The sequence below is a fragment of the Vanessa atalanta genome, chromosome 19, assembly GCF_905147765.1.
Source record: "Vanessa atalanta chromosome 19, ilVanAtal1.2, whole genome shotgun sequence".
Classification (NCBI taxonomy): Eukaryota; Metazoa; Arthropoda; class Insecta; order Lepidoptera; family Nymphalidae; genus Vanessa; species Vanessa atalanta.
In genome coordinates, this window is record NC_061889.1 from 5,688,977 (window position 1) to 5,704,011 (window position 15,035).

The 15,035-nt window shown below is 32.6% G+C and overlaps 1 protein-coding gene across 1 annotated transcript in view; it reads right to left on the reverse strand.

Moving 5' to 3' along the window:
- Positions 1-13,741, reverse strand: part of LOC125071308 — a 93,092-nt gene extending 79,351 nt beyond the window's left edge. Inside the window, exon 1 of the mRNA XM_047681501.1 lies at positions 13,663-13,741. The gene's annotated coding sequence lies outside the window, so the exon portion shown is untranslated. The remainder of the gene's footprint in view (positions 1-13,662) is intronic.
- Between the last annotated feature and the right edge of the window lie 1,294 nt (positions 13,742-15,035).

The following is a 15,035-nucleotide window of genomic DNA, read 5'->3' on the forward strand; positions in this document are numbered from 1 at the left end:
TACCGAAGAGTTTATTGTGGTTCTAAGCACTAATCGTGTTAAGTACCCGTCTACACAGGATATTACTGCAGTCGACTTATATAGGACCTATTAGTTTAACTTGCCATTCCATTTAGTTTAATTCCTTTAAATAAAATAAAATGTGTAAAAGTGAGTAGGCAGGACAACTGAATAAATAAGGTATGATGTAAAAGTGCGCTGTTATACATAAAGTTCGTAATGTCAAGAGGGTTGTAAAGCCAGTTAGTTCATACGTCCTTCGGGACCTGACATCTTCGCAAGCTACCTTTTTTTAGTAGTTTATATTTTTCGTATTATATTTATTGTAAACACACTACTCATATTCCTTATTATATTTGATTTAGCTGAATAGAATTTTTTATGCCTTACTAATGTTAAAAATATACAAATATTTTAGGCGTGATTATTTTTCTTTTACGTGAGAAAGACAGATCATGGAATGGCCCTAGAAATGAGAGAGCAGAAGAGTAAATTGTATCTTATGGTGATGAGTAGTCAGTGCCGTTACTTATGAGATCTAAAATCTATGAACTAGCTTATTAATTATTAAACCAAAGCGAAATTGACTCTAAAATAAATGATACATGATACGGCTCTACCACGAACACCCTAACAATATTTCATTCGGGTAGAATGGCGAGCCGATGACAAGTGGTCATCGCCTCAATATACATTTTAATTGATGAGTGGATACCACCGGAGATTGGTACTGACCTCTTTGATTAAGAATATTATTGGAACGAAGTTCTTTTACGTGGTTTACGGTAGAGTGAACTGGCAGAAATCATTATGCCCCATACGATCTTTCCCTCTTTTTCTTTTTATCTCTGTCTTTCTATTTTAATTCACACGACATTTTTAATAACAATTTAGACACTGACTGTGACTCTTTGTTCTTCAATAAATAATATATAACGAAAGCAACTTCATTCCAACCGGATGTCCCACGACACTTATAACTTTTTTTTCTTATTTCGCACAGTATAAGACCTGGTTATAGTTTCCATTTCTCGACATTCAATGAAAGGAACTCATTTCAAAGTAATAAACTGAATAAGTTAAAAATAAAAAATGAAAGCGCTTGAGATTTATTAGAAAAGGGGGATTTAAATCACCACGAACCGAATCGATTTTTAAATTGAAATGCATTCATTGAAAACTTGCCAGAAAGTATAAGATTTTATGAGCAATACGTCGGCGGTTTTTTGCAGACTTAGACGAGAAATGCGTTTAATCAAATTCGAAAAGAAATAATAAGATTCTTGCTATAAAATCAGGGAAATTATACATTACTAACGATATATTTACATCGTATTTATTCACCATAATATAATGATAATAGTATCTTATTTTATTTTAATATAAACAACAATTAACATGTATACGTTAAAATATATACTAAGTTCGTTTTTAATAAACCATAATAGTAAGTATTATAGGTGTGGGTATAAATTCGGTAATACCATCACATTAATAATTATTAAGATTATTTCTACAATTTCAGCTTACATACACAAAAGCGTACATCTACATAAACTTACTGGGTGTTATTTATATGCCTGTATTCCCTTCCGTTTTACTCCTGAAACATGATAATGGCTCGGATAACCGAAAACGCCTTTTTTACCTTCCGACCTTTCCCTACAGATAGCATTATGTTATTTATTTTAATAACAAAACACCCCTATTTTCGGTCAAAGTTTTGCTCTGTAATAATTTTATATGGAAATTATATAAAGGGACTCTTAAAGGATTTTAATTTAATTCTTTTTACTTAAATGTTTTTATACGAAAGCACAGTCATTCACTGTTAATAATTTGTAATATTACTCACAGTATGTAATGGGTGATAATGATAAATTTACTAGGCAATAGGACTGTTTACAAACCCTTTTAGGTAGGTAACACGCATTTATCAAATATTATACCACTAATCAACAATATCTTGTATTGCTAGGTTTGGTTTGAAGGGTCAGTGAACCCGTGTAACTATAGGCACAAGGGACATAAAACTTTAGTTCCCTTGATTCTTAGTAGTTCTTAGGTTGGTGGCGCATCGGCGTTGTAAAGGGTTGGTGAGTGTTCTTTATAATCCACTGAACGTAGTAAAAATATATAAACGCTATAATTTAAAAAAGACAAAAATATAAATATGTTAAAACCATAAACATACTAGTGTAAAAGTTTACGACCCGAACAGAAGCAATAAAGCTCTGGATCCGTTGTCATATCTTGGAATTTGTTTTAAAATTTTAATGGATGCTACCCGCAGTCTCTTTTAATATTTATTCAACTTTAAAACAAGGGATCATGTGATGTTTTAGCGTGAAATTTTAGACGATGCGAACATCAAACGAGTGTGTTAACTCAAATAACTTAGAGTATAACGATCATGTTAACTATTTAAGGAATTTGATCAACATTTTATACTATTTAAAAATTCGTACGCTATTAAACAAATCGTGCTAGCTATTTAGTTTCACCTGTTTACTAATTCTTTGGGAGGAACATGGAAATTTAATATATTGTTTTGTATTCTGCTAAGTCATTTCGTAAGAATAAACTCGTAGCTTACCGTAGAACACGATGGTAAGATGTCGACAAAAATAACTACAATATTTAAAGGACACTCATTAAAATAGCGAAACACTCAATGATCGATACCATTGCGTGATTACCACTCTTTACATATTCTACTGTTAAACAGCCAGTGAGCCAGTTTAATTTCAGGCACAATGGACATAACATATTAGTTCCCAGGGTTAGTTACGCAATGACGATGTTAGGGATAACTAGTATTTCTTACGGTGCGATATACACCATCAGTTTGTCAATTAGTCTGCCAGTGTCTCAATTAGTCTGTCCTGCCTCCAAACATACATATATCATGATCAAAAAATCTTTATTAAATAAATAAATATAAATATTGGACAACATCACAAACATTACTCTGATCCTAATGTAAGTAGCTAAAGTACTTGTATTATGGAACATCAGAAGTAACGACGGTACCACAGACACCCAGACCCAAATTAAGATAGAAAAATGAAATTTTTCTACATCGACCCGGCCGGGAATCGAACCCGGGACCTCGGAGTGGCGTACCCATGAAAACCGCTGTACACACTACTCGACCACGGAGCGACGCACGAAAAATCTTTGATATCAATTTGTAATTTATGAAATAGTTTACGCCACGTAAATTAGCTTAATTAATAAGCGTGGTGTGTATGTAGTTGAATAGTTTAATGTCGTCTTCTTCTTTCGACCGTTAAATGAATGATGCCAGAAAGAGAGGGTTGTCTATGTAAATATTCTCACACGTTACAATTAAAATCGTAAGGGCCGTAAGGATGGATTTATTTAATTATTATGTAAGTTGAAATTGTTTCGTGCTGTTCTTTGGTAACTTATAATAAGTTTATAAATACAAAAATAATGTTGTTGTCTTTAATTTATATATATAAAATATGATTGGTACCGCTTAAAATAAAGTTCGTGTATAGTTATTTTATACTTTAAACATAAAAGTTTCAAGTTGATTGCGAAAAAAAATTTAAAAGTAAAGTAAAACAAACAGCGAGCCTCAATTTCAGTTAACCAAAACACAGATGCTGCATGACATTAAATTTAAACAAGATCATGTCGCATGTCTAAAGCTTCATACGGACCTCTACGGGCGTTTGTGTAGCGCCGGCATGAAATTTTAAACTATGTATCAAACAATTCAACTAGGTTATGTAACAGGTATGTCTACACGCGACATAGTATGGTTGATTGAATTTATCGCAGCTAAAATAACTGCTAAATCTACCACAAGGTAGAAAAAAACACCCTGACCTGTGAGTCATTGGCGGAAGAAAATTAGTGAGATTTTATTTAGTCTCATTGTTGCATTTAATTTGTTTTGTTACTGTAAATGACTTTGAGGTTAGATGCACCCCCTTTATAATAAATTGTAAGTAAAACGGCCGGTACTTATTTGATAATTATCCTTTGAACTATTCCGCTTTCCAGAGAAATTCCAGCGGTTTCAGTGCATGCAGAGCCAAATAAGATTACAAGATAATCTCATATTTTTTCCAGACAGAGATACGGGGCGAATAGTCCAGTATTATAAATTTAAATTTAACGTAACGAAATCTGCAAAAGTGTTATAAAACCTGCTAAGGACGACGACGAAATGACGATCCTTTTTTCTTCCTACACATCCATATGTTTCGTTAAAGCAATTATGAGTAAACATTAGAAGTGTTCGAAATTGAAAAAGATAATAGAAAAAATATTAAGTTTAATGAAAAATATAAAAATCCAAAAACGGAACATGATGTGTTCTGTTATTGAACCGATATTATTTTGATTTTTTTGTAGTGGTGTAGAATCGCCATTTTAAAGATTCAACTAAATATAAGTTTACGCTAAATTAATAATTCTGTGATTACATGTTCTATGGGAATGAGACCGGCTAGGAATTCAGAAATTTTATATATCAAATAGTGAACCAGCGGATGGCCAAAAAATGGTAAGCTACCGTCCTCAAATATTGGCTCTAAGAATAGTTAAGCAGTGATTTCAACGCCGATGCATCATCAACATTGGTAATGAAGACAACATGTCCTTGTACATTAGGCCACTCATCATTCAAATCGGACAACTCAACAATACAAAGCCAGCAATGTACAGCAAACTGTTGGAAGGTATAATAATGTAATGAGCGGGTGGTAACTACCCAGGCCCTTAAAAAGCCCCACAACCAAGTGTTATTAATTAAATTAAACATGAAAAAAAAAAAATGTCATTGTAACATAAATGACGCAAATCTGTCTAGTTTCACTAACTCAGTGCATATCGTTAAAATTTACATTTAACCGTGCTTATTCGGGGACATGTATTTATCACGTGGTGTCAAAGCGGCGTTTGGCTTACCGCCAGAACTTCAAACGAGTGGCGTTATGTTAATGTAGCCAAAAATTGTGACCGCCATAATTCAGTTTAGCTTTACTTCGCGAATTATGGCATAAGCTAAACTGTGAATCAAACTGGTAGGAAAAAGTTTGGATACACATGTGACAGAATTTAATCTGATATATTTGCAGGTTTCCTTACGACGTTTTCGTTCAGTCGAGCTTGAGATTAATTGAAAACACAAATTAAGCACATATTATGCTCAGATGTTCTCGTTTGGTTGATTTCATATTCGTCTAAGACCCTGGCGTTGTATTCACAGGGATTCCCCCTTTTGTTTTTAAAGCTTTATTATCTATATAAAATGTCGTTATTGTTTTTTATTTACATAATGTACGGTTTTATATTAATTATTATATATAAAGGATCATTTAAATAATTCAATCTATAATCATAATGTAGCTTCTTTAGGATAGTGCATACATTGAATCGTTGAGAATTGTATGATTTTGACGTATGACGTACTTCCGTTCTAGTGTAGGCCGCGGCAATGTGTGTATCGTTAGTGCGCTACACTTAAAAGTAAGTTAGTGTAATTTTTTATCATTCTCCTACAAATAATATCACCCATCCCTTGGCTCGTGTTCTTCAAGCGTATGAAGACCAAGTGAGCACTCCCAAGAAGAACGTGTCTTCATGAGTAAGCACCCGAATTTCGAGGTTAGAACTTCCTTTTTTATCTTCATATATTCTATTTATCTCTCGCGAGTACGAATGATTTTTAAGAAATGGTTTCTACAAGACAAGTTTATATTTATTCATAGTAGTTAAACTGACTTAATACTAAATTTCTTACCACAAGTATTGTTTCAGAAAAATGGTATAACTAGATTGTTGGGCTGTATTTACTCGATATAGATGCCATTTAAACCATTTATTTTTGCTACACATACACATAAATTACAATTATTATACACAAGAAAATAATTAAATTCAAGGAATACAGTGTAGGTAGCAAGGGGTTCATCTTAGTATACTGATTTTCAGGTGGCCCCTGACTATTGAGTGAACATAAACACACACATGCCATGGATTTAATCTCCGGGTCGGCCTAATAACGAGTTATTTGGTCTTTCTATTAAGAATATATTTAGTGGTAGGGCTTTCACTCATTAGATATTCTACCGCCAACAGCAGTACTCAGCATTGTTTCCCGGTTTGAAGGGTGAGTGAGCCAGTGTAACTACAGACAGAAGGGACGTAACATCTTAGTTCCCAAGGTTGGTGACGCATTGGTGATGTAAGGATTGGCTAATATTTCTTACAACGCCATTGTCTACGGGCGGTGGTGACCCCTTACCATCAGGTGGCCCATTTGCTTGTCCGCCTACCGATATCATAAAAAGTGCCCCAGTAACTGACCGAAGTTTATAAGTTGGTTGTATAATAGGTTGTATATGCTCTGGCGTCTCGAGTCGTTTTGACTGTACACTTTCGAACCCTGTCGGATTTCTATATTATTGGATCAACAGAGTGAACTAACAGAGAGTTCGCCTGAGTCACCATAACATCTCCTGCGCATTTGTCAATTCTTTGTTCATAATCGCCGCTGTAACTGAAATCGATCCGTTGGCATAATGTTTATTCTTTTATATTGATAAATACAATCATAAAACATATCGTTAAATGCATTAGTAAGTTACGATAACCTGCTATTTAGATAAAAACTAATTAATTATTAACATCGAGAAAAAAACTTCGGCAAATAATTTACGTCCCTAACCTAGATTTAATTTTGCATGTTTTTTTAGCCTAACATTTAAAAGACGTTGGTATAATTCATTTGTTCAAAACTTATCTCTATGTTAGAATTATCTCTATGTTATTTTTTTAATTCTTACATGCACTTGTAACGTTTTTTTAGGATAAGATTAGATTTTTGACGTATGACGTAGTCGCCTTAACGTGTGGGCCGCGGCGACGTGAGAATCGTGTGTGCCGAGTTTAAAAGTCGACTATCGTAACAAGCTATTATTCTTCCACTTATCCCCGAAGATTATTACTTATCCCTTAGCTTAAAGTGTCTGAAGACCAATATAGACTTTGAATACAAGTATAATAAAAAAGGGTTTTATTTAATCGGGGTGGTTAGATAAGTAGCAACTTTTAAATGAAAACAAATTACTTTATAGCCGAGATGGCTTGTGGTTAGACCAGGCAACCACTGAATTTCCATGTCCTTAATTTGGTTATATAATTCATTCATGCTCAGCGGCGTAAGGAAAACATCGTGAGGAAACCTGGATGTGTCTATTTTTAATGAAATGCTGCCACGCGTGTATTCACTAACCCGCATTGGAGCAGCGTGGTGGAATAAGCTTCAAACTTTCTCTCCCTTTGAGGGAGATACCTCTTGTCTTACCTCAGCAGTCAGACATTTACAGGCGGTAACTTTATTTTTTTTACTATTATAATTTACCAGCTACTAGTTCTAACTTCGTATTGGTAAAAAGAGAACTTAATTATGTGCGATATTTAGTTTCTTATTTTTAAGTTTGTTTTTGTGAATTGATATTATTTTTTAAGTATTTAAAAATAACGCAACATAACAACCTACGACATAGCCTGTATACATTCGGAAACTACAAGCTAAAATAAATCGATCAATATCAGACACAAACAAGACTTACCTCTGTAGTATTAGTATGATGTTGTATAAATTTATTATTATTTCTTATTTCTGTTATTGGATAAAAATCTTGAAAACTCGACAAACATAATATCAAAGCCGCACAACAATATTAATTTGAAGTGAAACAGTGTATGCTAAATTGAGCTCTATGTTGTAAGCGGTAAAAATAGTTATTCTATGATATTACGAAGATTTCGAAGGGATGTTATCGATTGTGCATTCAAGTCAGCTGAAAACATTTTCTAGTGCAGCGTGATAGGAAAATTGAGTTTGATTTTTACCATCGAATATTTTTGACGTCGACATTAAATTCGTAAGTAAAAAAATAGACAGTATAAACAGATTTTCTATTACATATGGAATAAGGTCTACTATAGTAGTATAATTTTTGTTGTTATGTCTATTTGCATAAAATGCGTATTTATATGAATTTTAGGGTAATTCATTCTTTAACGAATACGAATAGAGTGCTGTGATATCGACACAATCACCAAAGTGACATCCCAATAAGAATTCCAAGTAAACAAGTTATGATTAGATAATATATGTATCAGTATATCCTAGAGAATTGTTTTCAAGCCTAAACAATGTAATTTATAGTAGATATATACTGCTAATACCATAGTAGCCATTGCGGTTGATTTGCTGATATTTATTGAAGAGTTTAGTTCTATTTGACTCACCTTACAACGTTAAGAATGTTTTGTTTTGTTTGCCTTTGTCCAGCAGTGAACTAATTTTGTCGTAGTGATGAAAATGATATAAATTTATATGGCATTAAGCTGATTCTTATTATTTTAATTGTTTGTATTTGAAACGTTGAAGAATATCGTCTTGGGTTAATCAAGAACTCAACGCCAATTAGAATGTTTCAGTTGTTAAAAGTTTCTTCAAAATGTTGAAGAGAACTTTACGACGAGAGAAAAATTTTCTCTTCAGCGATAATTTAAATTTTTATTTCTTTTATTCTCTACAGTTTTAAATATATTCAAATAAAAATAAATAGGACGGTTTTTTTTTAAATGAATATTTGAATTACATTGATTATTTTGCAATGTTGCAAGATATGTATGTCTTTGTCGTAGTTATATGTCCATTTTGGTGAATGGACAATTAGGCCACCTGATGGTAAGTGGTCACCACTGCCCGCTAATGTTAGGGCAGTAAGAAATTTGAAGCATTCCTTCTTTGACTTATATATAGTAGTATACGTATAAGTCAATGCATTCCTTACATCGCCAATGCGCCACAAACATTTGGAACTACGATGCTATTTCTCTTGTGTCTGTTTTACACTGGCTCACTCACTTTTCAAGACAAGCCAGAATACCAAAATACTAAATATTACTGCTTGGCGGTAGAATATATGGTAAGTGGGTGGACCCACCCAAAGGGACTTGCAGAAAGCCTTACTACGAAGTAAACACACACCAGTTAAGAACCACCTGAGAAATGAACTCTTCAACGACCTTCTATTCCTTACCTTTAAACGTAGTTGTTTTTGCACATTTAAAAAAACAGTTACAATAATAATATGATAAAATATTATTTAATAATTATTTTGTCTATAGAAATAATTATAAAAAAAAATAAAAAAATAAACATATTATATATTATGTATGCTTGTAATAACGTAGAATTAAATATTAATGTTAGTGTTAATTTATTTCTGTTATTGCATTACACAATTGACCACAGAGTGGGGTTTTGATTTCCACGATAATAATTATATATAAGTTTTATTCAAATATAATTAGCTTATTAAAGTGGACTAATCATGCATGCAAGTTCTTCAACGATTTTTATAATAAAAATAAAAGTTGATATTTAAATAATTCGTAGCAGATCGAAGTTTGGTATTTAACAGAGTTTATACTAACATGCTTAGGAAAACACGTAAAGGTCATGTACCTGAACTAATTCCAGTGGCTTCGGGTTTTCCGCCCCATAGTATTAAAAGTTAGGGGATTAAAGTGTGAATGTACTTCTGTACTATCATATGCTCTACGAAGTTTGGTAGTCTCCTTCGAGAAAGGTCGAAATCACTCAGGAGTACATCAAGTTTAGCAGATTAAAATAAATCTGAAAGCAGGGCTTTGCGCAAGCTCTCATGATTATGTATGTTGCTAAGATCTGATTTTAAATTGAGACCGGCTCAGGCACAAGGGACATAGCGTCTAAGTTTCCAAGGTTGGGGTGCATTAGTGTAGTAAGACATGATTAATATTTCTTACAGTGCTAATGTCTATGGATGATGGTGACCACTTACCTAGGTGGCCTCTTTGCCCGTCTGACTACCTATATAATAAAAAAATGGCTTATGGTCTTCTATGGTTAGCATATTGATCTTGTAAACAAAGTCTTATATTTTATAGCGTCAAAGGGGTGGATGTGCCCATTGCCATTTATTTATCCAAATATTCATTTACGTTTCTATTATAAATCAAAACTTATTATAGTAAGAAGCCATGATTAATTAATCATAAATTTAGTTGGCGCTTAGTTTAAGCGAAAAATCGCGTGTTCCTTGCAATATACGTTCGTGTTCCCTTTACTGAGTAAATAAATTAGTGATTATTAACGTTAGAAATATGTACCTTTTATATCACATCATAAAGCATGTCTAATATACCTTATCTTTTAAATGATTTCCGTTATCTACATCATTGTATAAAAAGTGTATTCCAATGGCAGGACGAGTAAAAATAAACCTTATATTTACATCGTATATGTGTGTCATTTATTTTTATTCTATATTTTTTACTACAAACAGTTCTTTTTACCACCATTTTTTTTTCACATAACTACTTTTACGATAATTTTAATTTTTAAATTCCGATATTCTAAACGTCACAATGAATACCACAGATTATATTAGCTCGATCAATTATGTCATGTCAATTCACGGTCAAATTTGTTTATTAATCTTTTCTACTCCTGCCGTTGAAATTGACTATAGTACAGTTTATTTTTATATTATTGTACTTTCAAGAGCCAATATAAGCTTTGTAGAATTGGAATCACTTTTGCATGGGTTATGCAAACAGTTCTGATCGAAAACTATTGTTATGATATTGATAATACATTGTGTTGATGAAATGACAGTTATACCACTATTGATTTAAAAATAGGTGTATAAAGTTGGCGAACTTTAGATTTAGCGAAGGTTTTGATAAAAAAAAAAAATAGAATGACTTATGTATTGATTATATTTTGAATAATAATATCACAAAGATATTATTGAGCACTTACTACCCACCCAGAAGCTAGGGTTGAAAGGTGCATTAAATATTTACCGAAATTCATTAAAATGTTGTATTGATTTGTTTCGATTTGAAAACAATAACAAATTGCTTTGTAACAAATTATTAACTTTGCTTATTCTTTTCATCATCATTGCGCCGCCCACCATAGGATCAAAGATCAGGACATAGGATATTTGTACCTGTGTGTGCCTGTAATTATCGTAGATCGATATATATATATATATAGATAGATAGGTGATAGTTTTTTTTTATGATATAGGGGGCAAACGAGCAGGAGGCTCACCTGATGGAAAGTGATTACCACCGCCCATGGACATCTGCAACACCAGGGGGGTTACAGGTGCGTTGCCGGCCTTTGATAGAATATACGACGAGTTGATGGTTACTGTCCTCGAGCTTGCAGAGAGCCCTACCACCAAGCAACCAAGTTTTTGAATGTTAAGTAATATTACGTATTTAATTAAGAGAACTATGCAACATCATCGGTAAATATTACAGGATAGGTCTGCCTTCTTTAATATTTTCTCTGTCTACGAATCTGGGATATAGCTAACGTTATGATTACAGTGTGTGGTTAGGTTATGAGTCCAGAGTCATGTTGATTGGATCCATGTTTAATCCCTATATTAATATATATTCTTCTTGCGTATTTAGTTGGCAAAAATTATATAAAAAATGTGGGGCGATCCAAAATCGTCTGGATATCAGTGATAGTATTGCTTTAACTTTTTATAGATGTCACCACTGCATATTACATGGTAACATTAACATTTCAGGGTACTTTCATATGGACATAGGTCTCAATACTCTTATGTTTCCGTAAATAAGTTTGTAAGTAGGCGAGTGGTTATGGGTACACGACGACCTACGAGGTCGAGTAGTGTGTACACCGGTTTTCATGGATACGCCGCTCTGAGGTCCCGGGTTTGATTCCCGGCTGAGTCGATGAAGAAAAAGTTCATTAGTTTAATATGTTCTTTTGAGTGTTTGTGATACCGTCGTTACTTCTGTTTTTCCATAACACAAGTGAATTAGCTACTTACATTGGGATCACGGTAATGTATGTAATGTTGTCCGATATTTATTTATTTATGTATGGGTAACAACAATAATATAGTTGTCAGGTCATTGACCTTATAACTTGGCTTATGTATATTATTAGCTCAATATATAAACTAGTGATCGAAGCGAAGAGATCGTTTCTAGTATGTCTTCTTCGTTGGTAGTTAAGATTCTACTTATATTATCTTATGTGTTTAAAATCATAAGACAAGGGTTGTTAAGAATTTACGACAAAAGTTACTCGTTTCATTATTGAAACTTTAAATGTAAATAAAAGTTTTTTCAAAATACGGTGTTGTTTTGAAACCTTAAGTTCACTTTCAAATATAAATTTAAAATAATGTATTGAACTAATTGACTATAATCGACGTCAAGCTTGATCTGTATGGAAAGCGATTAGAAATTTGAAACAACTCTCGTTTCGAGCTTCTGATCGAGACGGCTCAGTGGTTAGAGAACGTCGATACAAACAGAAGATTGTTTGTTCAAACCCACCAAGCAACACCGAGTTTTCGTGTACTTAATTTGCGGAAAACTTCATGAGAAACATAAACTCGTTGTGTGATATTCCGTCCTATGTATGTTTGTACTCCTCATCGGAACGCGCGTTGAAGAAACTCCAACGTTTCCAAGAAACCAGTTCCAATAAACCTTTTTTTATATTTTATAATGATAATTATCAAGGTATAATTGGCAAGGCATGCCATTTACCATCATCTTACCAAACCTACTTTTATACTTATCCCGACCTTAAATATAATCAATCAACACGAAACCAAATAAATAAAGTCATAATCATTTTTAAAAATGATATTACAGTCAAGAGACTATTTGACACCCTGAAAATATTTTTTTGTAGTTTAAGGTGGGATTTTGAGCCTATAAATAATATTTATAACAATATTATACAGTATTATATTATTGGTATATAAGTCTAGTATTCTAAGCATTTTATAATAATGCAGCTTTGTAACTAACAAGAGGGAATTAGTCGACCTTGTATTGTAATTTTGTTTATTATTATACCCTATGAGGTATGGGGGCTAAACGATCAATATTATGCTTGTAGGGCTAGTGACCGAGTGATGGGCGGTCGATATAGGCATTTTACTCAGCAACGCTCCCAACTGAAAGAAAGTTGAGAAGTAGAAAATATTTTTGATCGTTGATTTTGTTTTGTACACAACTATATCCAATTGAAGGTAATCTGTATTCCAATTACGACTTGTTCACATTTTAAAATTGGAATGTAAATTACTTCCGAATAATTTAAACTTTTTGAATACATTCATTCATTACTGGAATCGTGATATTGTCGTTTATTACGTTTAAATTAGTTTTGGTTAATTTAACGGAGGAACGATTTCATTCAACCAATATAAAAGCAAAAAATATTGTTTTCGTTACATAATTTCGTGTCTAATTTGTGTAAAAGTTATAATACATATAAATTGGAATTAGATATAGCTGTGAAATATTGGAAATGTGACTTGTTCTTATTTTAAATATTTGTTTAAATAGATCATTTATAAAAATCATCGTAAACTTATTCTTACAATGAGGCAATAGAATTGTGTGAACCATATTCTTTGGCTACACCTGTACCTAAATAGGTTGGAAACGTTATAATTTATTAAAGCTGATGCAAAGTACAAGATAAATTGTAAATTGTGCGCGTTTAACAAACTTAAGTAAAGCTATTCAGATGCAACTTACTCAACACTGAAACTAGGTTAATTCCTCGAGGGCCACATTCAAGGTATCTTCACACAGGTCATTTTTAAATTGAAATTATTATAATAAAAAACGAACACACAATACTAAAATTGTTTCTTGTAACACATTATTTATTTAACCTTAAAATGTTTTCAAACATTATTATAAACGGATTAATTAGTTCATGTTTAAATAAAGAATCATTTTAATACGACATTCGTTATTATAAAGTTAGGAATAACGCGTGTAGCGTCACAATTCAGAACACGTGCGTTCTGTGCCGCGTTCTGGCGATAACTGTCGTTAGTAACTATTTCTCTGCTGAAAATTGAAAGAGGCTGGCAAGGCATGAACGCCTGCAAACGGCTTTGTGGTTATTATTGCAGTGTTTCTACTTCCGAACGAGAATGTGTCGTTGAATATTGCGTATCATTGTACTGTTGCCTGGAGCTAACTATCAACGGATACTTTTTGGTGTTTCGTTTTTAAGCACGTAATATTACAGTTCGAGCAAAGTTTCAGATGTAGATAATATATATGTTTGTTAAAAGTTTTCATATAAACGCTTTAAAGTTACTTAACAAGAACAAAAAATTCATGATTGTTATGTTAATAATAGTTTAAATATTAAAGCTAGTGAAGATGCAAAATTCAGCTCCTAATAGAATTATATTATATACTAAAATCTATTTTGTAGCGCGCTGCATCTTCTGGTATTAAAAAAACCGGCGAGTCAGACTCGCGTACGAAGGTTTCCATACAATTATATATAAAAACGGCAAATATATCATGTCTAACTATCACGGTTCATGAGATACAGTCTAGTGACAGATGGACAGACGGACGGACGGACAGCGGAGTTCTAAGTAATTAGGTCCCGTTTTACCCTCTGAGTACGGAACTCTAAAAACAGTCTCATTTATAAGTATAGATTATGATAAAAATATATTTTTTTTTTTAGCATTTAAAAAAAAAAAATGCTAAAAAAATATATTTGCAATTATATGCAATGTTCTCATAATATGTAATAGATATATTCATTTATATACGCAAAAAAGTTTATCTGAATTCATGATAATAAACTTGGTTAACACTTAAAATATTTAATATTTATTTATCGTTATTTCACAATAAATTTAAGAGAACATTTCAAAGAACTCCTTTGTCTTTTTAAGAACATAAGTCGTCTTGACGTAGGAGGGGTCAAGTGAAAGATCACGTGTTCAGAAAGCATCCTTTGTCCTTAAACTATACCGTCACATACATACAACCAGATACTAATTTATGCCCGGATTTCATAATAACGATGGTTTATCTGTGTGTGCATTCATAATAATATGATGAATTACAAAAACTAATGTAAGTTTTTCTTT